General features: G+C 37.9%; 1 long non-coding RNA gene across 1 annotated transcript; it reads right to left on the minus strand.

Moving 5' to 3' along the window:
* Positions 1–5,808: 5,808 nt before the first annotated feature.
* Positions 5,809–8,838, minus strand: LOC127554217 (uncharacterized). Its single transcript, XR_007951921.1, has 2 exons — positions 6,832–8,838; positions 5,809–6,297 (listed from the first exon to the last, which is right to left on the minus strand). It is a non-coding gene; the product is annotated as an uncharacterized LOC127554217 (long non-coding RNA).
* Between the last annotated feature and the right edge of the window lie 4,131 nt (positions 8,839–12,969).

Genomic DNA, 12,969 nt, shown 5'->3' on the forward strand with positions numbered 1-12,969 from the left:
CCATCTGTAGAAAGATAAGCAAACCCTCTTCCCCAAGCAGTTAACCTATCTAATTCCCTTCTATTTACCATTTTCGGGATTTCTCCTCATTATCTGTCAATTACATTGGAGCTGTTTGCACTGGACACTGCCCTGTTGGTTTAAAAAGCCTGTATTCTCCCCAACTGTAATCTTTTTCTGCCATGTAATTACTTTTAGGCTGATTGATCACATCAGAGTCCTGACCTTCTAAAGACTCTCTGGATATAACCTCAGCTGCCATCTTGCCTCACTTATCTTTTGATTGATATCTTGGAGCTGAGCTCCACCTCTCATTTCTCTGGGTCGATCTACATTCTGAGACCAGCGAAAGCCTCGGTTGCATTTTGGACATGGGGTTTTGGGTTTTATTCTCTCACCCTATCCTCTCACTCTATCTCTATATCTACATTGGGCTCTAAGATGTCCTATTTTTCCACATTGAAAGCATCAACGACTTTCTCTAGAAGTTCCTTGCCAAGAGGGACCCTGTCTTCCCATGTTCATCATAGTTTGGGTATAATAAGCATTTGTGCCCACTGTGGCACAGCGTCTTATGATCTCCTCTTAAGGAGCATCTTTGTCTAGTCCGCATATAATTCTTTTGCAAACCTCATTGACATTTTCCTTAGCAAGATGTCTGGTCATTATTTCTGTAGCTGAATTATCTCCAATGGTTCTTATTACAACTGTTTGCAAACATCCCACAAAATCAGCAAAAGATTCATTGGGACCTTGCTCTATTTTAGTGAAGGCTTTACATCCATCTTTCTGTCCAGGGAGAGAACTCCAATCTTTTATTGCAACCTTAGAAATTTGCTCATACACTGGTATGGCATAATAAATCTGTTCTGAATTCTCTCTATACTGACTTTCACCAGCTCGTTGGTCAAAAGCTATTTGTACATTAGCTCCTGTTTGCCTATTGTGTTGGGATTGAATCCTACATAATTCATGATACTCTGAAAGCCACAACAAATTTTGTCCAGGTTCTAAACACGTCCTAGCTATGGATTTCCAATCATTCAGGATTAAGATTTCATAAGACAAATTATCTAGTAACATTTTAACATAAGATGATGTAGCCCCATAAAGAGTGCAACCCTTTTTCAATTCCTTAATTTTTTCCAAATTAAAAGGAGTGTATTTTCTCCCTTTTTGACCTGAAGAGTCAAGCTCTTCAATCACAGGATATGCATTTATAAAATCAGATATATATTTTCCTTCATTTTTTGCTTTAATCAATACCCTTTCTAATCTTGTCATATTCTGCTTCACAGGAGATGCTGATTGTATTTCTGCCTCTCCCCCTCCTCCTTCTTCCTCTACCCATGAAGTGTTAATTGAGGGGGGATGGTCATGAGATATGGAATGATCTAATTTCTCCTGCTGTGAAGTATCACACTTAAAATTGTACTTAACTCCATTCTTATCTGATTCTTTCTCCTTTTCACCTAGTTTAGTTGGCACTTCCCCTTCCGGCTCTTTCTTTTTTTTTCTTTATTCTAACACTTATATAATTTCTTATAGCCAGTTGTATTAAATTGTATGTATTAAGTATGTCTTTGGAAATTGAGTCAGGTCCATGTTTATTGCAAAATTGACAAAGATCCTCTCCTACTAATTTCCACTCCATTGAGTTTGGATTAGAATTATAGTATTCACCTAGTTGCTCTCCTACTAATTTCCACTCATTTGTATCCAATTCTTTTTCCATAGAGAACTAAGGACATATGTGCTTTACAGTTTCTAAAAGTTCAGTGATCTGCTCCAAAATTATAATCAAACCTTGGCTTCCATAACCTTGACAATACTCTCTAAACATTTTCCTTGAACAGAAACAGAAGGCTGTTTTCTAAACACCTGTCCCATCTTAGCTGAAATTCTACTTTTAACTCTTTTAACAAAATTTATTTATTGTACTCACCCTGATTTCTGGGTTGAGGAGACTTTTCCACTGGAATCAGGATCTGAGATCAGGGTCCTGTCAGTCCCGTGTTCAGGCATCAAAATGTGGTGTTCTTCTTCTTTTTTATAATATATGATCGTTCTCTGTGAGCAGGTTTCTTGGGAAGGTTTCTGGAGGCAGCCTTAGTTTCAGTTTAAAATAATAATCACTTCAAATGCGGCCAGCTGATAAAATCCAAATATTTATTTTCTCCTTCCAAGTGTTGTCTCTTTCCTTGGGCCCAGTTAGCTTTCTTAGAGCCCTCTCCTGAATCCCCAGTTCTACCCTACTGCAGTCTCTAGTTTGTCAATCTCCTTAACTGAACTCACTTGAGCTTTCTTTGGTTCCGAGAGCTCTCATTGCTAATCTTTTGCCTCTAGCAGCTTCTGCTTCTAGCTCAACTCCGACTCCTGGCAATCTTCTGAACTGACTGACTGAAGCTCTAAGAGCTTCTTTTATATGATTTCTTAAAAGTGTGAACCCAAAAGTTGACTTCTCCTCTGAGAGAGTGGGATTGTGGGTTTCCGACTTGTGAATCTCCCGAACCTACTGAAATTTGGGCATGAGCTATGCTTATGTATTGGTTATATTTTTAAGTTTCTGAGGACATAACCAATCTATTTCTCATATGAAAGAAAAGTTGAAACGTATCACTTTACTAAAATTTCAGCTTAAAACAATATTGACAGAAACATTATGATGCCTGGATTAATGGTCAAGACCTTCAGTAAGGTGGTAGAATTTTGCTGAGAAATATTGGTATTCATGAAATACACAAATGAGCAAACTGATAGAAAATTCCTTCATAAATAAAGACATCTTGTCTGTTTACAAACAAATCATGGAAATAATTGATAACTTCACTAAATCTGATGACAACAATGAGATAATACATCAACAATGAAAGCAGTCCTTAAGGGAAAATGTATATCTTCAAATATTTTCATTAAAAAAAGAAAGAACAAATCAAAAAACTAGCCATTCAACTAAAAAAAACTAGAAAATCAACAAATTTAAAACCTGCAATTAAACACAAAATATAAATCCTGAAATGGTGATTTAGGTAGCAAAGTGGATAGAGCATCAGACCTGAAGTCAAGGAAGACCTAAGTCCAAATCTGGTCTCAGATGCTTGCTAACTGCAAGACTCTAGGCAAGTCATTTAACCCTGTTTGCCTTGGTTTTCCTCATCTATAAAATGAGCTAGAGAAGGAAATAGAAAAAAATTCCAGCATCTTTGCCAAAAAAAACCCAAAGTGGGGTCACAGAATTGGACAGGACTGAAATGACTGAACAACAGCAAGAAAAACTGAAGATCAAAAAGATATTAATGAAATAAAAAATGAAAACAAACAATAATAATATTAAATTAATAAATAACTCTAAGATCCAGATTTGGAAGGGGGGAATAAAACAGAAATGATTAGCATGGTTTGCATACTTAGGGTCTATAACTATTAACATGGTGAATTGCTAATTAATTTATGAAAGTATGAAATAGAACAAATTAGATATAGAATATAGAAAAGCAAATGAGCACAGTAGTCTCATGTTTGATAAAGACAAAGATTTCAGTTATTGAAGCAAGAACTCACTATGTGACAAAAACTATTGGCAAAACTGGAAATCGGGCAGAAACTAGCAATATACCAACATTTCACACCATATATCAAGACAAGCTCCAAATGAGCACATGATTGATATATAAAGGGTGATGTGATTGAACAGGAAAGAAATTATCTGTCTGATCTATAGATAGGAGAAAGTTCATATACAAATGAGAGAGAGGTTTGTAGGAGATATATGGACAGTTTTGGTTATTTAAAATTTAAACACTTATTCAAAGCAAAACCAATTCAACTAAAATTTGACAAAAAACAAGAAAATTGGTAAGTGTATAGGAAAAATATTTACAGCAAATTCCTCTGATAAAGGGCTAATTTCTACGTTATATAGGGAATTGATTCAAATGGAGAACACAACCATCATAACAACCATCATCTAATGGAAAGTCAATCAGTCATTTACACAATCATTCCACACTCTCCACTTTGGCATGTGGTTCCTGCATGCTTCTCAGGCCAAGGACAGCTTCCAACAGGGCCATTTCAGCCAGTTTCCTTTTGAACAAAATATCAAGTTTATGTATTTGACCCAGTTGCAAGGCAACAAAACCTTGGTCATATGTATCTGGATCGAAGGCATTAAGTCTGGTTTAAAACCCAAACCTTACTTGGATGGGATTTTTTTATGACTCCAGCGCTTTTCAGGCTCTTAGAATACCATTATCTCTGCTGCTGTATTTTGGGACCACTCGTGAAACAAATAAATGAATTTTCTGTGAGGTTTTCAAGTCAACTCTAAGTCTGCAAAGACCAACTTGAGATATACATATAAACAGATAAAGGATATGGTGACCAGTAAGAAACCCTGATTTAGTACAAAACAGAAATACATTCTCATGGGAACAGTGGAGCAACCTTTTGGTTGGCCTTTCAATGGCTTCCTTGGGTCCCAAAGTCTATATTATTATGGTTTAGGGAGAGATAAAGCCTATGGGTAAGATATGGAGGAAGTTTACTACCATGCTTACCTTTATGCTGGAATCAAAACTGGGGGTACAAATGCTAAAGTAATATCAGTTCAGTGAGATTTTCAGATAGGGCCCTGTGAAGGGATTAAAATAAGAAATCATCTCTAGGTTGTTCATGTCATCCTCCCCTGGGTGGTGAATATTTGGGAATGAACATAATGTTGGATCCCCAGCCCATTTCTGGGAACTTGAATAGAGTTGGTCGTCACATTAATTTCAGTACCAAGGTCATGAAAAAATAAGAATAAATTAAAATAAACTGAAGAAGCCATTATGAGAGACTAAGTAGATGTTACCAATGCTACTCTGTGAGCCCAGAGAGGGTCTCTACAACGCCCATTGCCTGACAGATTTACATGATACATGCAACATCAGGTTCTCTGCCAGCATGGCCAATTGCAACACCAACATCCTCATACCCAGCATAGTTGGCCAGGAGAAGAAGGACTACTTTGAAGATTGACATCAATCTGCTAAATATAGCCTTTATGTAGTCACAGGGAATTTCCCCTTGGGTGAGATTTAGGACTTTCTTATGCTGAGTGAACTCTCAAAAGGAGAGTTCCTTTACCCTATATTTCCTCCTGTGTCTCCTATATATTCTATGTACTCTTTCTCTGATTATAGGGGTGGGAGGAGTTGCTGTAAGATTTGGATAAATGAGTTTCTTGGCTACCAGCAATGTGCATCCATAGTGAAACTGGTACCTGTAGAAAAGGGCTCAAGCCTTGAATAAAAAGTTTGGGGTTCTTCCTTACCCCCCTCGATAAAGAAATAATTAGAAATTAACTTGAACTTAAAAAATATATCCTCTGTTTAACAATAATTAAGGGAGTAGATAGATATAATTTTAACAGGTAAGTCCTTTCTGAGAAGAACAGAGAGGGCAAGCTTCTGGCCCCAGCCTCTTCTTCCCTTCCAGCAGGAAATAAGGTCTCCTGTAGAGAAGGGAGTTGGAGTGTGTGTATGGGGGTGTTTGGGGGGAGATTAGAGGGTGGGAGAGACCCAAGAAGAATCTAGATTTGTCTGTTCTATCTCTCACTGAGTTAAACAGCAATACTCCCATGCTGTAGGTAGGGGATAGCCCTTGTAATAAAAAATTTTTTAAAAAAATTTTATTTAAAGAAATAAAGTTAAAAAAAAAAAAAAGGGAAGACTCCTAATTCTAGAGGTGAAAGGGTTGGGAATTAGATAGGAGAATAAAATGGACCCTTGACTGGAAAGAATAAATCAATGTAAGTATTAAAAGCAATTTTAAAAAAGAATTTATTAAATACTTTATTAAACACTTATTATGCACAGACAGCTAAGTGATACAGTAAACAGAGCAGTGGGCCTAGAGTCAGGAAGGCTCAAGTTCAAATTTGGCCTCAGACATTAATTATGTGACTTTGGACAAGTCATGTAATCTCTGTTTACCACAGCTTCCTCAGCTGTAAAATGGGTACACTAATAGCACCTACCTCTCAGGGTTCTTGTGAGGGACAAAGGAGATAACATTTGTAAAGCACTGAGCACAGTGTAAAGCACAAAGGCCCTAGAGGGCATTATATAAATGTTCTTCCCCTTCCCTTTCTAATCAGAGTGCTGGGGGGCTTCAGTGAGACAGTCCTTGCTCTCAGGGAGCTCCCACTTGGATGGGGGGAGACAGCACATCAGAGAGCTCCGCTCAGGAAGGATGGGAAGGTCCAAGGGTCCTGAGGATTCCTCAGCAGGTCAGCTTACAGGATGTAGGAATCTGGAAGGCATAGGGATGGGTTAGATGAGGAGGTCCCGGGACTTCAGAAAGGCAATTTTGTTTGCTCTCCAGAATGGGGACTTGGAGGGACCTGCCCACCACCTTTGACAGTAGGGAAGGAACCTTAGAATTAGAATTAGAATGGAATGGGGATTCTGGGTTCCCCTGTGCATTTGTGTGGAGGATGGAGGGGGAGGATAAGTATTCAGACAAGAGGTAGGGAAGGGGAACAGATCATTGGGTTAAAGGGTCTCACTGGTGACTGTTCCCCCTTCCAGCTATTCCAGGGGGTCTGCTTGGTCTTGGTCTGGTGGGGAAAAGAATGAGAAAAAAGGAAAAGGAAGTGATGGGATCTGGACAACCTGTGTTGAGGATAGAGGAGGGGAAAGAGGAGGAGGAAGAAATATGGCAAGGGAAGGGAGGAAGAGGTTCCAGCCTGACTGAGGCTGGCTCAGGACTCCCCATAGACCTTTGTAAGCTCCTGCCTGCTCCCCACGGCATCTGTTCCCTCCTTTTTGTTTGCTTCCCCCATACCTCCTTTGGCTTCTCCATCTCTTATCCACAAGTTTCTTCCCAAGGTCAGGCTCTTAAGCACGTTAGGTAGTTTGTCTTCAGAAGATCAGGTTTGAAACTCTCTTGGAATTTATGTAATGTTGGAAGGAAGACTGTCCCACATCCTCCTTGTTTTTTCTTTTTTCTGTTTTTTTGGCTGAGCTCCTAAAGGTGGGTTACATTCATTATTAACTCTATGGCTATTGCTAAAGCCCATAATGACCTCACCTGTGTATATGTGATTGAGTAGAAACAGAAGCAGAAAAGCAGGAAAGGTCAGTTTGTCCTGAACTCTCTGAATCTATTTGGAGATCATTGGAATGAGAAATGAGAACAAAGTTTTATTTTCATTCTGAACTTAGCAAACATCAAATGAAATGAACGTTTCCATACATATGCCCAGAGTAAAACTGAAAAGAAGATTATAAGTGAAACTGCTAATCTCTATGATGTACAACCTGGTTTTCTTTTTTAAAAATATAATAAACTTAACATATGTAAATTCGCTTCTAGAAAACAATGCCCTGTAGCCATCTTTACTATCAGACAATACTTTTATGTCTGAGAGGCTGCTTTCTTTCAAGTCCTCTCAGAACTGTTTCTCTTCAAGCCGCTTTTCTCTGTATTTCTTGTAAAATTGTCTTTTTATGCCCTGTTCATCTGACTTCTTTTGTCTGGGGACAAATTACCTAGAGGGCTGAAGAGCCTGATCTTGAGCAGAGATAAACAAGGCAAACAAAGGAAGTCTTAAGAAAACAAGAAAGGAGGAGGAAAAAGCAGCATGGTGATCTACTGGTTAGAGCACTAGTCCAGGAGTCAGAAAAACCTGAGTTCAAATTCAGTCTCAGAAACTTACTAGCTGTGTGATCTTGGGCAAGTCACTTAACCTCCATTGCCCTTAAAAAAAAAAAAAAAAAGGAGGAAGTGGCACCTTGGAGATCAGGCAGAAGATTATGAGTGTCCTATTCATTAGTGGTGGGTCACTACACCTAAGGAAGCCTTGATTTGTGGCTAGAAAGGCAGAGAAACTGGAGGACTGTGATACTAAAAGCTGAATGTAGAAATAGAATTCAACTGAGCTGAGAAATTAAAATGCACTGAAAAATTGACAAGCAAAAAGGGCAGTAGAGATAGATTATAACAACACCTGTTCTCAGCTGATATCAGACAATTAGAAACAGATGAACTCTGCATTTGATATAGGGAGATGATCTGATTTAGAAAAGCTAGTGCTGGGAGCTGATTAGAGAAAGCAGAATTCACTGGCTGTTAGGACAGCTGGCTGGGGCATAACTGACTGCTCTACTTTGAAGTGCCACCCACATCTGGAGAAAACAGAAACCCTGGAGACATTTGCCTAATTTTCCTTTTATTGCTTTTTTTTTGGGTCTAGAAAGGGTAGACCTTAAATTTCTAAAAGCCAAGCTGAAAAACTTTGCAGATTCTGGACTTAATGGCTATTTCAACACCCAAACAAAGGAGCATGCTTTATGATATCGTGAAGATCCCAGGCTTCAGAATAATGTTTGCTCAAAAAATTCCACCCTGCTTCAACCACTGAGAGTACCAAAGAAGGGGCTTCATTCGGCAAAATAAAACAGTCCAGAAGAGGTCATATCCAACAGGAGGTACATGATGCAGCTGTTCCCTGAAGAGATCCAGGATAACGTAGCTTACAGTCCAGAGTTGTAAGATGCCCTAGACATATGGATTTCTCTAGTCATAGTCAAAACTATTAGGTTTTTATAAGTTTGTGGCCACTTTCTTCCATGGATTTTGTCTACATTTGGTGGGAGAGTGTAACTAGGGTTTTTATAATATAGTTATATTATTGTAATATGGGGCTGACCAATAAGTTCAGTTGCCTCGAGCCTATGCAGAGTGCATTAGACTGCCGCTGATACAATTCCTGATGTGGTTCACGTTAGAATTTCTGATACAATTCCAGAGCAGAACTGAACCAGTTTTAGAATGTCTATACATGCTCCAAAGTCTCTACAGTGTACTTCCTTCCATATTACCAGGATTCTTCCTTAAGCAAACTTTGCAGCTCCTCCATATTACATCAACAGAGCATGCTGGTGAACCTGTGCAAGCTCATTAGGACTGAGCTTATTGGTCAGTCCATTATTACATTTATGCCCTGTAAATTCACAGAATAAAGCTTTCCCAGAAGCCGCAGATAATCAACCCAGTATCTGAGCCCTGAAAATTCTCGTCCTGAGCTCTGGTCTGAGCAGATGATTTTGGGCTTGCCCCTCGTTGGAGTTTCAGGAGACTGATGCTCATCTATTAGCCAGTCTGCTGATTGAGTAACAGAACTGCAGACTCCTCTTTGGCTTGGGATTTCTTCCTTGTTTATTGAGCTACAGGTTTCAGATTAGGCTGGAGGAGGAACTAAGACCTTAGTCCACACCTGGGGTCAGAACCACACAATTGCTACTCGATTTTAACATTCAGCACACAGCATATGGACCATAGCCACCCCTCACTCTGAACTACTATCCCTGAGCCCAGCTTCTCTCCTCAGCATGACTTGGCTCTGTGACCAGAAATTGGGAACTGAGTGACAGCTATCAGTTAGCATCTGTTGCACCCTATGCAAGGTCAGGTCTCTCAGTGCTGGATGGGAGACATCTTGCCCTGATTTATAACCTTTCTCTGTCCTAATGCTTTGAACTACCTTTTTGGACTAGACTGCATCCTTAGTATTCATAGACTTCTCTATTTGTCTCTCTTTGTCAACCTTGGTTGAAAGAATGACTCATTGTGACTTTTTTCTTGGATTTCCCAGTGAAGAGTTAGTCTGGTGCACTTTTGGGGTTCTTATGAAGGAGTCAAGGAGTAAAATACAACTATACTTATTCCTAATACTCCACCATCTTGGGTTTGCCTCCCTAAATGTTTTCAGTTGGGGAATTCTTTCAGTAAAGGACTGGAAGATTCAATTTTCACTTGGCCTTCTGATTCCAAAAGATCTAGGCAGTTTTCAGTTATGAATTCTTAAAATATGGTCTCCATTTTGTCTACATTATGGTTTTCAGGGAGAAATATAAATCTTAAATGATCTCTTTGTCCCGTTTTCTCGATCAGGTATTTTTAATAATAGATACTTTTCATCTATTTTTTTCAACCTTTTTACTTTATTCTAATATTTCTTATTACTTCATGGTATCATTTAATTCTGTTCACTCCATTCTAGTCTACTACTTATCATCTTATTCTGAAAAACACTCTTTTTCCAGTTTCTTCCTTTAGAGCTCTTTAAATTTATTGTTGTATTTTTTCTAGCCATCGTCTATCCCTTATGGTCAAGTGATTTTTTTTTTCTCTTTGGCTCTGCTTACACCTTTTACAATATTACTTTTTCTGGGTTTACCTCTTGGGACTCCTAGTATTTCTCCAGTGTTTTAGTTGCTTACTTCTGTTTATTCATAGCTCCTTGGGTTTTTTATAGTAGGGTCAGATATTAGGTCTCTTCCTTTCTATACTCTTTGGCGGGACTGGCAGTCTCTGAAGTCCAGATGCTGCTGCTATTCTGTACAGGGGGACTAGGACTGGGCAATACCCTCTGCCAGAATCTGTGGCTTTTGGCTCCATCTTCTGATGGACCAGCACAGATTTTTAGTAACTCTGGTCTCTGTCTCCTCTTAAACAATCCTCAATGGGAAGTTGACTCTATCCCTTGATGTGGCTCTGACAGGTCTAAATCCAATGTTGTAAATTGCTTTACTACTAGATCTTCTGTAAGATTTCCATACTGTTTCTACTTTCTGGACATTGCACTGACCTTAAGGTTTTTTGCTTGTTTGGAATGATTTTTTAGGTACAACAGAATCAATGCAATGTTTATTCTAAATATTTCTATGGGAAGAAATTGTAAAAGTTTCAGAAAGAATCCATTTAAAGGTTTGCTTAGATTATCCTGTAATGGCAACAATTCATTATGATTAGCTTCTGTTGATGGAGTTCCCATTCTCTCGTTTGCTGTGTTTCTCATCTCCTATTGGCCTTTTCTTTCCGAAGGGTCTTTTATTCTACGTAATCCATACCAGAACTACTTTATGAAGGACATCTTACTCCATTTCTTAGCTAATGGAGCTCTAGATCAAGTTGCCTGTCCACTGAACTGATTTTTTAAAATAATGGCTCTATTCCTACTATAATTCTGTGAGCTGCCCAACATAGTCCATGGCTTTGACTTCCTCTGGTATGACTTTTCTCAGGCTTCTGGCAGTCTTTTGTGTGCAAACCTAGACTTAATGGAAGAGTTTAATGTTGTTTCTCTTCTAATTTATATGTAATTATTCCTCCTGGAGCACTTTTAGAACATTGCTCAAGCATTTATGGGAAAGCTAGATTCCTCTGGGGTTTCTTACATTGCCATTTTATCCAGAATCTTCTAATTGGAGGATTTCTGGGATTTCTATCTACTATTCCTTTTCATATACTCTCAAATGAACATTTATTAAGCACCTACTGTGTGTCAAATATTCTGCTAAGGGCTGAAGATACAAAGAAATAAATGAGACAGTATCTATTCTTTCAGAGTTTATACTAAGTTGGGAAACAAAATTTAAGAGAAGTTAAAGGGAAGTCTATTTGAGTATTTTACACTGTCTTGGTTTTACCTACATTCTTTTATGTGTGTCTGTGAATCCTTTGTATCTTATGTATTTTCTGTGGTAGGTGAAGCATAAGCATTCTGTATCTAATAGTCATATTGCATATTATATAGCTTTGTAATGAGCAGGGGCAGCTAGGTAGTGAAGTGGATAAAATAGAAGGTCTTGAGTTAGAAAGATTCATTCCTGTGTTCAGATCTGGCCTCAGACATTAACTGTGTAATCCTGGCCAAGTCACTTCACCCGATTACCTCAGTTTCCTCATCTGTAAAATTAACTGGAGAAGGAAATGGTAAAGCACTCAAAAATCTTTGCCAACAAAACCCCAAATGGAGTCACAAAGAGTCAGTCATGATTGAAATGACTGAACATCATCATCATCATACCCATATATTGGGAAAATATAGATATGAATTTAACTGTAGCATTGTTCTAGAAATTTCCTTGCAGTTTTACTGTGGGAGTAGGTGCAAAATCAAAGAGAGAAAATGAAACTTTTAGTCCCTAAAACTATATCTGATTCTTATGAACTGAAAGCCTTGGTGGATCCTGGACCTTTGGTGACTTTTCCCCCAATCTAGTAATTTTTTTTTAATATAATTGTGTAAATCTATTTTTATAATAATTTCTTCCATTACTTGAATCAAAGCAAATTAATCTCCCTTCTACAACTGAAATAAATATCTTGATCGATTTTCTTCCATAATTAGTTGTGTTTACTTTGGTTCCAAGTGAACACGTCGCTGAGATTCAATGAATTATATAAAGTAAAAAATGAGTTAAAATCAGGGATTCTTAACCTTTTTTGTGTTATAGAACCTTTTGGAAGCCTGATGAAGTTTATAGACCCCTTCTCAGACTAACATTTTTAAATGCACAGGATCACAAAGAAAACCAATGACACTGAAATAATTATAAAAATATTTTTTAAAAAAAGATCATGTACTTCAGGTTAAGAGGTTCTTAGGTAGGTCTCTGAGCTGATGCTTGTAGCCCAGAAGCTTGTTTCCTGCAACCCCATTATTTCTCAGCAGAAATGTCTATTTCCAGGGATATGCTTCAATTCAAGTCATGGCCTACATGGCCATGGTCCAGGCAGGCAAGTGAGATGAAAGTGAAATATTTGTTTTGTAATTCTAAAAAGTTGTCTTTACTTTCTAGGAGACCATAATACATATATGGGTTATTGATTTATGTTTCAAGTATATGTCAATGTATATATTTTAACATGTTTAATATATATTAGATTAATTGCCATTAAGGGGAGGGGATGGGCGGAAGGAGGAAAAATTTGGAACACAAGGTTTTGCAAGGATCAATGTTGAAAAACTATTCATGAATATGTTTTGAAAATAAAAAGCTTTAATAAAAAAGTATATGTTAATGAAGACTTATAAGTCTTTTGTGCTTTAAATTTTTCTTTTATGGTGCTATTGCTGTCCTATACTTAATATCAACTTTGTACATTGAGAATCTTCCTAAAGGAATGTATTGC

The sequence above is a fragment of the Antechinus flavipes genome, chromosome 1 (genome assembly GCF_016432865.1).
Source record: "Antechinus flavipes isolate AdamAnt ecotype Samford, QLD, Australia chromosome 1, AdamAnt_v2, whole genome shotgun sequence".
Taxonomy (NCBI): Eukaryota; Metazoa; Chordata; class Mammalia; order Dasyuromorphia; family Dasyuridae; genus Antechinus; species Antechinus flavipes.